Raw genomic sequence first — 12,885 nt, 5'->3', positions numbered from 1 at the left:
TTTATGTCATACTTTGGAACATTGACGTCTCCATGGAGGCGAAAAGGGAAGGGAAATGAGCTCTGCGACGTGAGCGACTGACGTCAACCAAACTAAACTAACTCAATCTAATCTAATCTAAATTGTACCTGAATCAGTAGAAATACAGAACATTATCACAAGATCAGGTCAGAGTTTGGTGAGTCTGTGTTCTCTCTTTTCCTCTCGCTCTAAAGTGTTCCAGGAGCGAGCGAGACCCCTTTGGAAGCTTGACCTGTCACAGTCCACAGTGGATCACTTTAATAGGCCGGTATGGGTCACTTAAGACAGTGGAGGCACTTTCAAACGGGCTATAGTGACCTTTATGTTTCTTACCTTGGCGGTTGTAGCAGGAGTAAACAGGCGCTGACGAACTTGAAGGATAAGCAGAAGATGGGGTCACTCAAGGTCCCTCTGACAGTGATAAATGTACTGTGTCCCCGGCTCCTCTCTATTACACTTTATTCTGAGGGCCGGGTCATATTGAAAAAATGTATCAACTTTGTGTTGACAGCCCACATTGTGACGAGCCACACTCACCTCACCAAACATAACTCGTGTTTTATTTAGAAATCTAATCAATACATCAGAATTAAACTTTTTTATCATTAGGCCAAGCTCAGCATTTCACATAAAGTCGTTTAGTAATTCCAAGTGTTTGTGGCTGTAAGATGTGGCTAAAGCTAAAGCTAGAGAAAACAGGAAACTACTTCTGATTCGTCCTCAGCTTTTTTGTCATTTATGCTCTCTTCTCTTCTCTGCAAAGCCTCTACATCATGTTTTAACCTCTCTTTATGTAATGCACTGGGTTTGGATAATGTTGGATACATTATGCACTGCAAATATCATATTGTGTATCTTATACAAATATATGTGAACAAGAAACAGCTAATGCTAATGCTAATGCGCTTTGTTTCAGGAGCTAGTTCACACATGAAACCACCACATTCAACATGTGGCTCTGCAAATAAACATTATTAGTAAAGTAGCAGACTTAGCATTAGCCTCTCTTTCTTCTGTCCTGGTGTTATATTGTAAGATCAGACACAAATAGGCCTTTTCCATTAGTACCTACTTTGCTCTACTCAACTCACTCCGGCTTTAGCTTATTCCCATTTGGGACTAAGACCCTCAGACCAGGGTAGAAGTGCCCTCTTCCCTCTTGGGCCAAGTCGAGCCAATCAGGGACCAACCGTGGTGTCCGCAGAGGGTCAGACGCTGATTGGGCGAGTCAGGAGCCGATCTATGAGCCATTTTGTGTAAGGAGATGTGTGACGGGCACTGCAGCTGAGCGTGATGGACAGTACCAGGCCAACTTTCAGCTCTGAAGAGGACGTTTGTCACAGAAAGGCTTTCACCGCTGTAATCAGAGCTGCCAGATTTAGCCAGCGCGACTGTGACAAGAGGCCAAAGATGATTGACCCCCGATATATAACATTAAAGTCTATATGACAGGTTAGACTACACGTTTCACTAAAACGGAGTGAACACCTCTATATTTTGATATAAAATTATAGATTTTATGTAAGAAAGGATGGGAAAAGCCCAAAGCGTGTTACTTTATAACAAATCCCACCTCTGAATTTCTGTGTATAACTAGAGTAGTTAAGACATTTTACCGTATTTTCCGCACCAAAAGGCACACCGGACTATAAAGCGCATTGTCAATGGTTTAGTTTGGATAATTGTTCATATAAAAGGCACACCGGACTATAAAGCGCATTGTCAATGGTTTAGTTTGGATAATTGTTCATTTAAAAGGCACACCGGACTATAAAGCGCATTAAGCGAAACAAAACAGACGGATAAGTCGGTCAGTTGAGCTTTAACACTTTCACTCATTCACTTTTACAGCTGAGTCCTGGCCCGAAAGGGGAGGAGTCTTTTCTACATGTGTTTTGTGGGTGGGGAAACCAGAGCAGACACAGGGAGAACATGCAAACTCCACACAGAAAGACCCTGCACTAAACACAGGACCCTCTTGCTGTGAAGTGAGCGTGCCCAACCACTGTGCCATCGTGCCTCTTAAATGCTTTCAGCTTCACATTGGCATTAAACATGTTTATTAAGTGAACACGTTTGTTACCTGGAAATAACACTATATAGACCTGCATAGTGTACATAGAGTATTCAGTATTGAGTATATGAGTACCACAGAGCATTTTAAAAGTGTGGGGTTTATTACTGATGAGCTGATTTTCAAGTTATTTTGGCTTAATTGACACATCGTTCCTGACCATTTCTTTGGAGCTTCCTCACAAGTACCGGTATAAAACTGTGAATGCATTTTTTTAACCTATAATTTTGTCCAGCCATTACAGCCCTGTGTCTGAGAGGAAAAGGGCACATGCAAATCATATTCTGCTGATCAGAATTCATATCATTGGACTGACTCTGGCCTCACCGCACACGGTACAAGACACGTTACAATACATGTTACAATACACGGTACAAGACACGTTACAATACATGTTACAATACACGTTACGATACACGGTACAATACATGTTACAATACACGGTACAATACACGGTACAAGACACGTTACAATACACGTTACAATACACGGTACAAGACACGTTACAATACACGGTACAAGACACGTTACAATACATGTTACAATACACGTTACAATACACGGTACAATACATGTTACAATACACGGTACAATACACGGTACAAGACACGTTACAATACACATTACAATACACGGTACAAGACACGTTACAATACACGTTACAATACACGGTACAAGACACGTTACAATACACGGTACAAGACACGTTACAATACACGGTACAATACACGGTACAAGACACGTTACAATACACGGTACAAGACACGTTACAATACACGTTACAATACACGGTACAAGACACGTTACAATACACGGTACAAGACACGTTACAATACACGGTACAATACACGGTACAAGACACGTTACAATACACGGTACAATACACGTTACAATACACGTTACAATACACGGTACAAGACACGTTACAATACACGTTACAATACACGGTACAAGACACGTTACAATACACGGTACAATACACGGTACAAGACATGTTACAATACATGTTACAATACATGGTACAAGACACGTTACAATACACGTTACAATACACGGTACAAAACATGTTACAATACATGTTACAATACACGGTACAAGACACGTTACAATACACGTTACAATACACGGTACAATACACGGTACAAAACATGTTACAATACATGTTACAATACACGGTACAAGACACGTTACAATACACGTTACAATACACGGTACAAGACACGTTACAATACACGGTACAAGACACGTTACAATACACGGTACAATACACGGTACAAGACACGTTACAATACACGGTACAATACACGTTACAATACACGTTACAATACACGGTACAAGACACGTTACAATACACGTTACAATACACGGTACAAGACACGTTACAATACACGGTACAATACACGGTACAAGACACGTTACAATACACGTTACAATACACGGTACAAGACACGTTACAATACACGGTACAAGACACGTTACAATACACGGTACAATACACGGTACAAGACACGTTACAATACACGGTACAATACACGTTACAATACACGTTACAATACACGGTACAATACACGGTACAAGACACGTTACAATACACGGTACAATACACGGTACAAGACACGTTACAATACACGGTACAATACACGGTACAAGACACGTTACAATACACGGTACAATACACGTTACAATACACGTTACAATACACAATACACGGTACAAGACACGTTACAAGACACGGTACAATACATGTTACAATACACGGTACAATACACGGTACAAGACACGTTACAATACACGGTACAATACACGGTACAAGACACGTTACAATACACGGTACAATACACGGTACAAGACACGTTACAATACACGGTACAATACACGGTACAATACATGTTACAATACACGGTACAATACACGTTACAATACACAATACACGGTACAAGACACGTTACAATACACGGTACAATACACAACATAATACACGTTACAATACACGGTACAATACACATTACAATACATGTTACAATACATGTTACAATACACGTTACAAAACATGTTACAATACACGTTACAATACACAACATAATACACGTTACAATACACGTTACAATACACGGTACAATACACAACATAATACACGTTACAATACATGTTACAATACACGTTACAAGACACAGTACAAAACACGTTACAATACACGTTACAAGACACAGTACAAAACACGTTACAATACACGTTACAATACACGGTACAAGACACGTTACAATACACGGTACAAGACACGTTACAATACACGGTACAAGACACGTTACAATACACGGTACAATACACGGTACAAGACACGTTACAATACACGGTACAATACACGGTACAAGACACGTTACAATACACGGTACAATACACGTTACAATACACGTTACAATACACAATACACGGTACAAGACACGTTACAAGACACGGTACAATACATGTTACAATACACGGTACAATACACGGTACAAGACACGTTACAATACACGGTACAATACACGGTACAAGACACGTTACAATACACGGTACAATACACGGTACAAGACACGTTACAATACACGGTACAATACACGGTACAATACATGTTACAATACACGTTACAATACACGGTACAATACACATTACAATACACAGTACAATACACGGTACAATACACAACATAATACACGTTACAATACACGGTACAATACACATTACAATACACAGTACAATACACGGTACAATACACATTACAAGACACGTTACAATGCACGTTACAATACACATTACAATACACGGTACAAAACACGTTACAAGGCACGTTACAATGCACGTTACAATACATGTTACAATACACGGTACAAAACACGTTACAATACATGTTACAATACACGGTACAATACACGGTACAAGACACGTTACAATACATGTTACAATACATGTTACAATACACGGTACAAAACACGTTACAATACATGTTACAATACATGTTACAATACACGGTACAAGACACAGTACAAAACACGTTACAATACACGGTACAATACATGTTACACTGTTATGCATTGGTGGTTGCACTGGATGATTCAGGTTTAGAGCAGTTGTTTCTGTTTTGTACTAACAGGAGACATGTACTCGCTCTCCCCAGACGCTTCCACGGACACATGGATCAGTGCACTGTTCCACCTCTGCACAGCTCAGACTGCAGCCATCACTCTCACACGTGTGTTGTGTGTTCTGACACGGTCACTTCCTGTTGCATTGTGATGCAGACACACAGTAACATGGATGTTCCAAACTGTATTTATTTAAAAGTACATTGGCTCCGTCGTCTGCATGACTCACTGTGTCACGCTCCAGTCTGTGGCCCTTTGGACACGCCGGTTCTACTGGATTTATGACTTGTCACGTCATCTGTTCAAGTCTGCAGTTTGACTTGGCAACCATTGCAACGTTTCTAGTCATATTTAAGATTTTGCTCATAAAAAAAGCATTTCTTAGTTTTCTTTAGTTTTGCAATTTCGGTTCTTACATTTTATTTAAGGATTTTTGCTTCGGTGGCTTTATTAGAAAGGACAATGTAGCGTGAAATGAGGATGAGAGCAGTGTCAGAGCTGGGAATCCATTCTGCATTCTGGCACATGTGCTCCTGTTTGGACCACTCTACCACCGGGTGGCACGCAAACATTTTTATAATCTTATGGGGAAAAATAATAATTTAAGTGAACTCTTGGAGCCTCAAAGTGGGCGGTCACTGTTGAGCTCCATAAAGCATTTCAAAGTGACCAACCCAATAATGAAACGACAACTTCTTTTAAACTTTACCAATCAAAACTACAACTTTATTTGAGCGTGTGCAGAGTGTTTTGGGCAGGCAGGTTCCGCTGCATCGTTCTGGATCTGTGCGCTGACGGAGACATGACAGCGGGAAAATGTGTGTGTGGTCCGCTCCGACAGCGCTGGGACATGTTTCTATTATGGAGGTGTCCGTCACCCGCAGAACAAACGTCACTCATACACACACACACAAATCACACACACACTCACACACACACACACACACACACACACATCACACACACACACTCACACACACACACACATCACACACACACACACACAGACACACAGAGACACACACACACACACACACACACACACACACACACATCACACACACACACACACAGACACACACAGACACACACAGACACACACACACACACACACTCACACACACTCACACACACACACACACTCACACACACACACTCACACTCACACACACTCACACACACACACACTCACACACACACACTCACACACACTCACACACACTCACACACACACACACACACACACACACAGACACACACACACACTCACACAGACACACACACACAGACACACACACACACACACAGACACACACACACACACACAGACACACACACAGACACACACACACACACACAGACACACACACACACACACTCACACACTCAACTTTAAACGTTCCTTCATCAAACGTGTCTGCAGCACTAATTTGTATCATCAGAACTATTATTTTTCAGATTTGACTGAAAATTTGTATAGGCCTATTAATTCCCGGTTTGACCAATTTTGTAAAGTTAATCATTGTAACTCCTGGTTAGACAGTGGCCTCTACCGTAATTGTAGAAGTAAGTTGTTAATTAGCAACCATCATGTTAGGATTTGACCTGATAACACCTTTATTTTGTTGAACGGTCATTTAAACTGTCAGAAGTGTGTCAGTTAAGTGTAAATTGTCTCAATGGCACGTCGCACATTGATGACGTCACAGACTGATTCCGTTTTAGAACCCAACACTCCTTCCTGTAATCTTAAAGTATTATTTTTCAAATTTTCTTCACTATGATAAATACTTACCACAGGTTCTATTCCACCAACTAAGTCATAAATATAAAAACAGGATAAACTTCATGTGGACTTTAAACTGAGCAGGAGACAGGTCAGAACTCGCTGTGAGCTGCAGTGATATCAGAGTTTAAACACTAAACAATAGGAGATTATAACTGACAATTAACATTTTAGCTGAAGCAAGTTGTTGTAATGACTCATTCGTGCAGGTGCTTTTAAGCTTTTGATATTTCTATATCTATTTCTATCTATAGTTCTACCTTTGAAATTCCAAATTGTCGCTTATTATTATTTTTTGTTCTAGTTATTAGATCTGATGTCAGTTAATCATGGTCTGCTTGACTTTTGCCTCAAGCCGAGTCCATTCTGGGATGTTGAACATCCTGATGCCAGAGCATAGTAAAAAACCCTCCGATAAAGTGAGATCTGAGTCATTAGCTGACCACACTGGACTAAACCACACTGGACTAAACCACACTGGACTAAACCACACTGGACTAAACCATACTGGACTAAACCATACTGGACTAAACCACACTGGACTAAACCACACTGGACTAAACCACACTGGACTAAACCACACTGGACTAAACCACACTGGACTAAACCATACTGGACTAAACCACACTGGACTAAACCACACTGGACTAAACCACACTGGACTAAACCACACTGGACTAAACCACACTGGACTAAACCACACTGGACTAAACCATACTGGACTAAACCATACTGGACTAAACCACACTGGACTAAACCACACTGGACTAAACCACACTGGACTAAACCACACTGGACTAAACCATACTGGACTAAACCACACTGGACTAAACCACACTGGACTAAACCATACTGGACTAAACCACACTGGACTAAACCACACTGGACTAAACCACACTGGACTAAACCACACTGGACTAAACCACACTGGACTAAACCATACTGGACTAAACCATACTGGACTAAACCATACTGGACTAAACCACACTGGACTAAACCATACTGGACTAAACCACACTGGACTAAACCATACTGGACTAAACCACACTGGACTAAACCATACTGGACTAAACCACACTGGACTAAACCACACTGGACTAAACCATACTGGACTAAACCACACTGGACTAAACCATACTGGACTAAACCATACAGGACTAAACCATACTGGACTAAACCACACTGGACTAAACCACACTGGACTAAACCATACAGGACTAAACCATACTGGACTAAACCACACTGGACTAAACCACACTGGACTAAACCATACTGGACTAAACCACACAGGACTAAACCATACTGGACTAAACCATACTGGACTAAACCGCACTGGACTAAACCGCACTGGACTAAACCACACTGGACTAAACCACACTGGACTAAACCATACTGGACTAAACCACACTGGACTAAACCACGCTGGACTAAACCACGCTGGACTAAACCACGCTGGACTAAACCACACTGGACTAAACCACACTGGACTAAACCACACTGGACTAAACCATACTGGACTAAACCACACTGGACTAAACCACACTGGACTAAACCACACTGGACTAAACCATACTGGACTAAACCACACTGGACTAAACCACACTGGACTAAACCATACTGGACTAAACCACACTGGACTAAACCATACTGGACTAAACCATACTGGACTAAACCACACAGGACTAAACCACACTGGACTAAACCACACAGGACTAAACCATACTGGACTAAACCATACTGGACTAAACCACACTGGACTAAACCGCACTGGACTAAACCACACTGGACTAAACCACACTGAACTAAACCATACTGGACTAAACCACACTGGACTAAACCATACTGGACTAAACCATACTGGACTAAATCACACTGGACAAAACCTGGCTGGACTAAACCATACTGGACTAAACCATACTGGACTAAACCACACTGGACTAAACCACACTGGACTAAACCATACTGGACTAAACCATACTGGACTAAACCGCACTGGACTAACCATACTGGACTAAACCACACTGGACTAAACCATACTGGACTAAACCACACTGGACTAAACCACACTGGACTAAACCACACTGGACTAAACCACACTGGACTAAACCACACTGGACTAAACCATACTGGACTAAACCATACTGGACTAAACCATACTGGACTAAACCAGATGAGCTGCTTGAATGGATGTTTCCCCGTTTGTCCTTGAGCTGGTGCGTTTGCTCGGCTCATTTGCAGCAGATGGACGACTCTCACAGCTTCTAACTGTCTCTGCTCATCCACATTTGTCACATGGGATGAGACTCTGACTCGTCCTGACGGTCACGGGCCAATGGGAAATGCTTTTATTATACTTAAAAATCAAAGCAAGACTTTTTAAGTCCGTGTCCACCACGTTCTCTTGAGAAAAACAGTTTCATGGGAACACAATACCATTTGTACATTTTATACTTCATAGTAATAAACAAATAAGGAGTTTAATTTCACATAAGTACATCCCCAAAACAGCAGTTTGTATATAAAGAATATATTCATTTGTTTTTAATTAAATATGTAAATTAAACAAATCATCGAGGCAATAAAATAATAATCAAAGCTTTTTTGTAATCTAATTACTCGATGTACGCGATTAATCGTTGCAGCCCTACTTTATGTTATGTCTCCTATCTTTACTTCTGTATGCAGACCATAAAGCAAGCTACAGTATATCAAACTTAGATCATTTTTTATGATGCCTAAGAACCATTAGGGTTGTTTTTTCTTCTTCTATCAAATCCAACTTTATTACTTGACCCAAAGTGTGACAAAACAGCACCAAACAGAAAACAAGAACCAGAAGGGCAACATGCATTAGTGAGCACGCACCATTGACTTTACTGGACAGCCATTTTGTTCCTGGGGCTTAGGCAACACATGCACTGCTAACCGTGGCTAGCGGCGCCTAACAGTGGCTAACAGTGACTCACAGCGGCTAATGGCGGCTAACAGCGGCTAACAACGGCTAATAGCAGCTCTGAAAACACCTCGGAGCCCCTCGCTGTAGCTTTTGACGTTTTAAGACCCTTCGGGAACCCTGCCTTTCATTGATACGGATTTTGATCGGGTCGTAGCTTCCCTCGTTCCCTCTGACTCACTGTTCTTCTCCTCCTGAGAGCTTTGAGTGATCAGCAGTCTTCTGAGATGTACACATCTTGTATTCTATAAAAGAGCATGTTTGAGAGGAAAGGGACTGTCTGAGGAGCAGATGAATCATGCAAAACACTCCAGGCCGTAATCCCATATCCACTCACAACACCGAGTCAAGTGTTAGCCTTTAGCGCAGCGTTAGGCTAATACTACGCTCATACCACTCATGTTATTGCTGTTTATCTTATTGTAATGTTTTGTCATCACAAACATACCCAGTTTAGACCTTGATGTGTTACACGCTGCAGATTAGTCTGCGCTCTGTATATATAAGCCAGTTTGTGGTTCAGAAACGTAACCCTTGGTACTGTCATGTGTAAAAGAAAATCCTTTTTTAAAACTATATGACTCTAAATTGTAGTGAATGAATGTGAGAGTGAATGGCTGTCTGTAATGTCTATGTCTCTGTGTTAGCCCTGCGACAAGTTGGCCACTGTCCAGGGTGTACCCCGCCTAAGGCCCGAAGTCACTGGGATAGGCTCCAGTCACCCGCGACCCAGAAAGGGAACAAGCGGTAGAAAATGGATGGATGGATGGAATTCCTAACCCATCGCTGCATCTATGGGCTTTTACTCTATTGTCCACTGCACAATTTTGGCGGGCTGTGATGAAAGGTCATAGATTGTTGGGAAAATATCGAGTTGTGGCTCAAAAACATGGCTCGTAGGCCTCACAGTGAGACAGGGACCACGACTCAGAGTAAGAGCTCAGCCATGAGCCGGGACACGTTCACCGCACTCTCTTCACTAGCTAACTTTTCCAAACTGAAAAACATGGCTAGCAAGTAGCACTAGCCTCAGCTAACAGGTACAACTCCTTTGACTTCACCACACGGAGCCTGAGATTCCCTCAGACAAACTTCGTAGTAGCTCTGATCGTGGGGCCCTTGGCGCAGTGGGACAGTGTTCTCGTCTTGTAGTGTGCCATCTGTAAATCCTCTGAGACAAACTAAATCGTGCAGTGGACTCCAGGCTTTAGACAGGGACTGTGCCATTTACATACATCATTTTGACCCTCACACCACCCTTGGGTCCTTTCCTGAACACTCACTCCCGCTACACCCTTGGGGCAGGGGCCCTTGGGAGCTATGAGACCTGGCTACTTTCGCTGTTTGTGCGCCCCCTGTTGTTTATACACAAACTATATATAGTTAGTTTGTAGAGTTTCTCCTGTCCGTTGGCTCTTTCCTTGGCCAATCAGAAAGATTTTAGAGCAAAAAAAAACAAAAACTAGTGAGTCTTCTTGAGAGACGTTTCTTTTTCTATTTTCTTGAAAACCTTGAAAATGACTTTGGCATTTTTGCTAAGAAAGTTGAAAGAGGAGTCAAGGAAGCTATTTTTGTTAAAAAAAGAAAGACCTTCTTTAAACAGAAATGGAGGGCTAAGGTTTAATCTTCCTGTTATTTATAATGGGTTACTGAACCCCTGGAAAGGTAGAGGACCAGGACCAGGGCATTTAGATGCTAATCAGGTACTCAGGGTGGTTGAGCCAGGGTGTCACAAAGACAAAGAGGATTCTAATAGCCCATTAAGATTCTGAATAGGCTAGCTCGGTAGATACAAGGGGGGAGTTTCTGTTGAAACAAACAACTCTTTCTACTTCAGGAAGGCTCCGCCCAATGGGCGGGTCTTACCACAGAACAGTATTAATATCGGAGTTCTCGACCTAAATTCTGTTATTGACAATGACTCTTGGATGAGAGTCGAAACGTCTATTTTTTCAAACTGAGTCCAGATGACTACAACTGAAGTTTTTTCTACTATTTTTGCTAAGAGGCTAAGAATGTGTTAGAAAAATGTCACTTCATTTGCCCTTTTGTGCTTTGTGGGAACCAAAAGCCAGAACTCCAGGAGCTAAATCCCTCAATATTACAACAACAGATATGGATTATTTTCAGGTTACAGAAGATACACTTTTCTGGTACTTAGCATCAAACGCCTGGTACTTAGCATCAAACGCCTGCATAACTAGATCATCATTTTCATTTGAAAACAGCAATATTGATCTAAAACTGTTCATTAATAGACATGGGACCATTGACTTCCTTTTCAAAGATGCAGAACTGAAAAAAACACCTTTTCATCGTGACATTTCACCAAAACAAGCAGCAGATTTTCATTTAGTTTTAACTGTTGAATACTGACTATTTTTTAACCCTATGTGTATGACTTTTGTCTTGTTTTAAGTAATCACAACTAAGTACAGAGCAGTGGGTGTGGATAGGAGGTAGGGGAAAACAGGAATTTTCTGGGCACTGGAGCCTCAGTTGCAGGACGATACAGGATAAGTCAGACAAGCACCTACAGAGAAGGTAAAGCTACATTCTTGCTGTGTGCATGTTGTGTGTGGGTGTGGTCTGTGTGCATGTGTGTGGGTGTGGTCTGTGTGCATGTGTGTGGGTGTGGTCTGTGTGCATGTGTGTGATCTGTGTGCATGTGTGTGATCTGTGTGCATGTGTGTGGGTGTGATCTGTGTGCATGTGTGTGTGTGTGATCTGTGTGCATGTGTGTGGGTGTGATCTGTGTGCATGTGTGTGTGTGTGATCTGTGTGCATGTGTGTGGGTGTGGTCTGTGTGCATGTGTGTGATCTGTGTGCATGTGTGTGATCTGTGTGCATGTGTGTGTGTGTGATCTGTGTGCATGTGTGTGGGTGTGGTCTGTGTGCATGTGTGTGATCTGTGTGCATGTGTGTGGGT

The sequence above is a fragment of the Eucyclogobius newberryi genome, unplaced genomic scaffold, assembly GCF_026437365.1.
Source record: "Eucyclogobius newberryi isolate DKJ021-1_F unplaced genomic scaffold, fEucNew1.0.hap1 SCAF_4, whole genome shotgun sequence".
Lineage (NCBI taxonomy): Eukaryota > Metazoa > Chordata > Actinopteri > Gobiiformes > Gobiidae > Eucyclogobius > Eucyclogobius newberryi.
The sequence above is the reverse complement of the archived record's forward strand: the minus strand, read 5'-3'. Positions refer to the sequence as shown.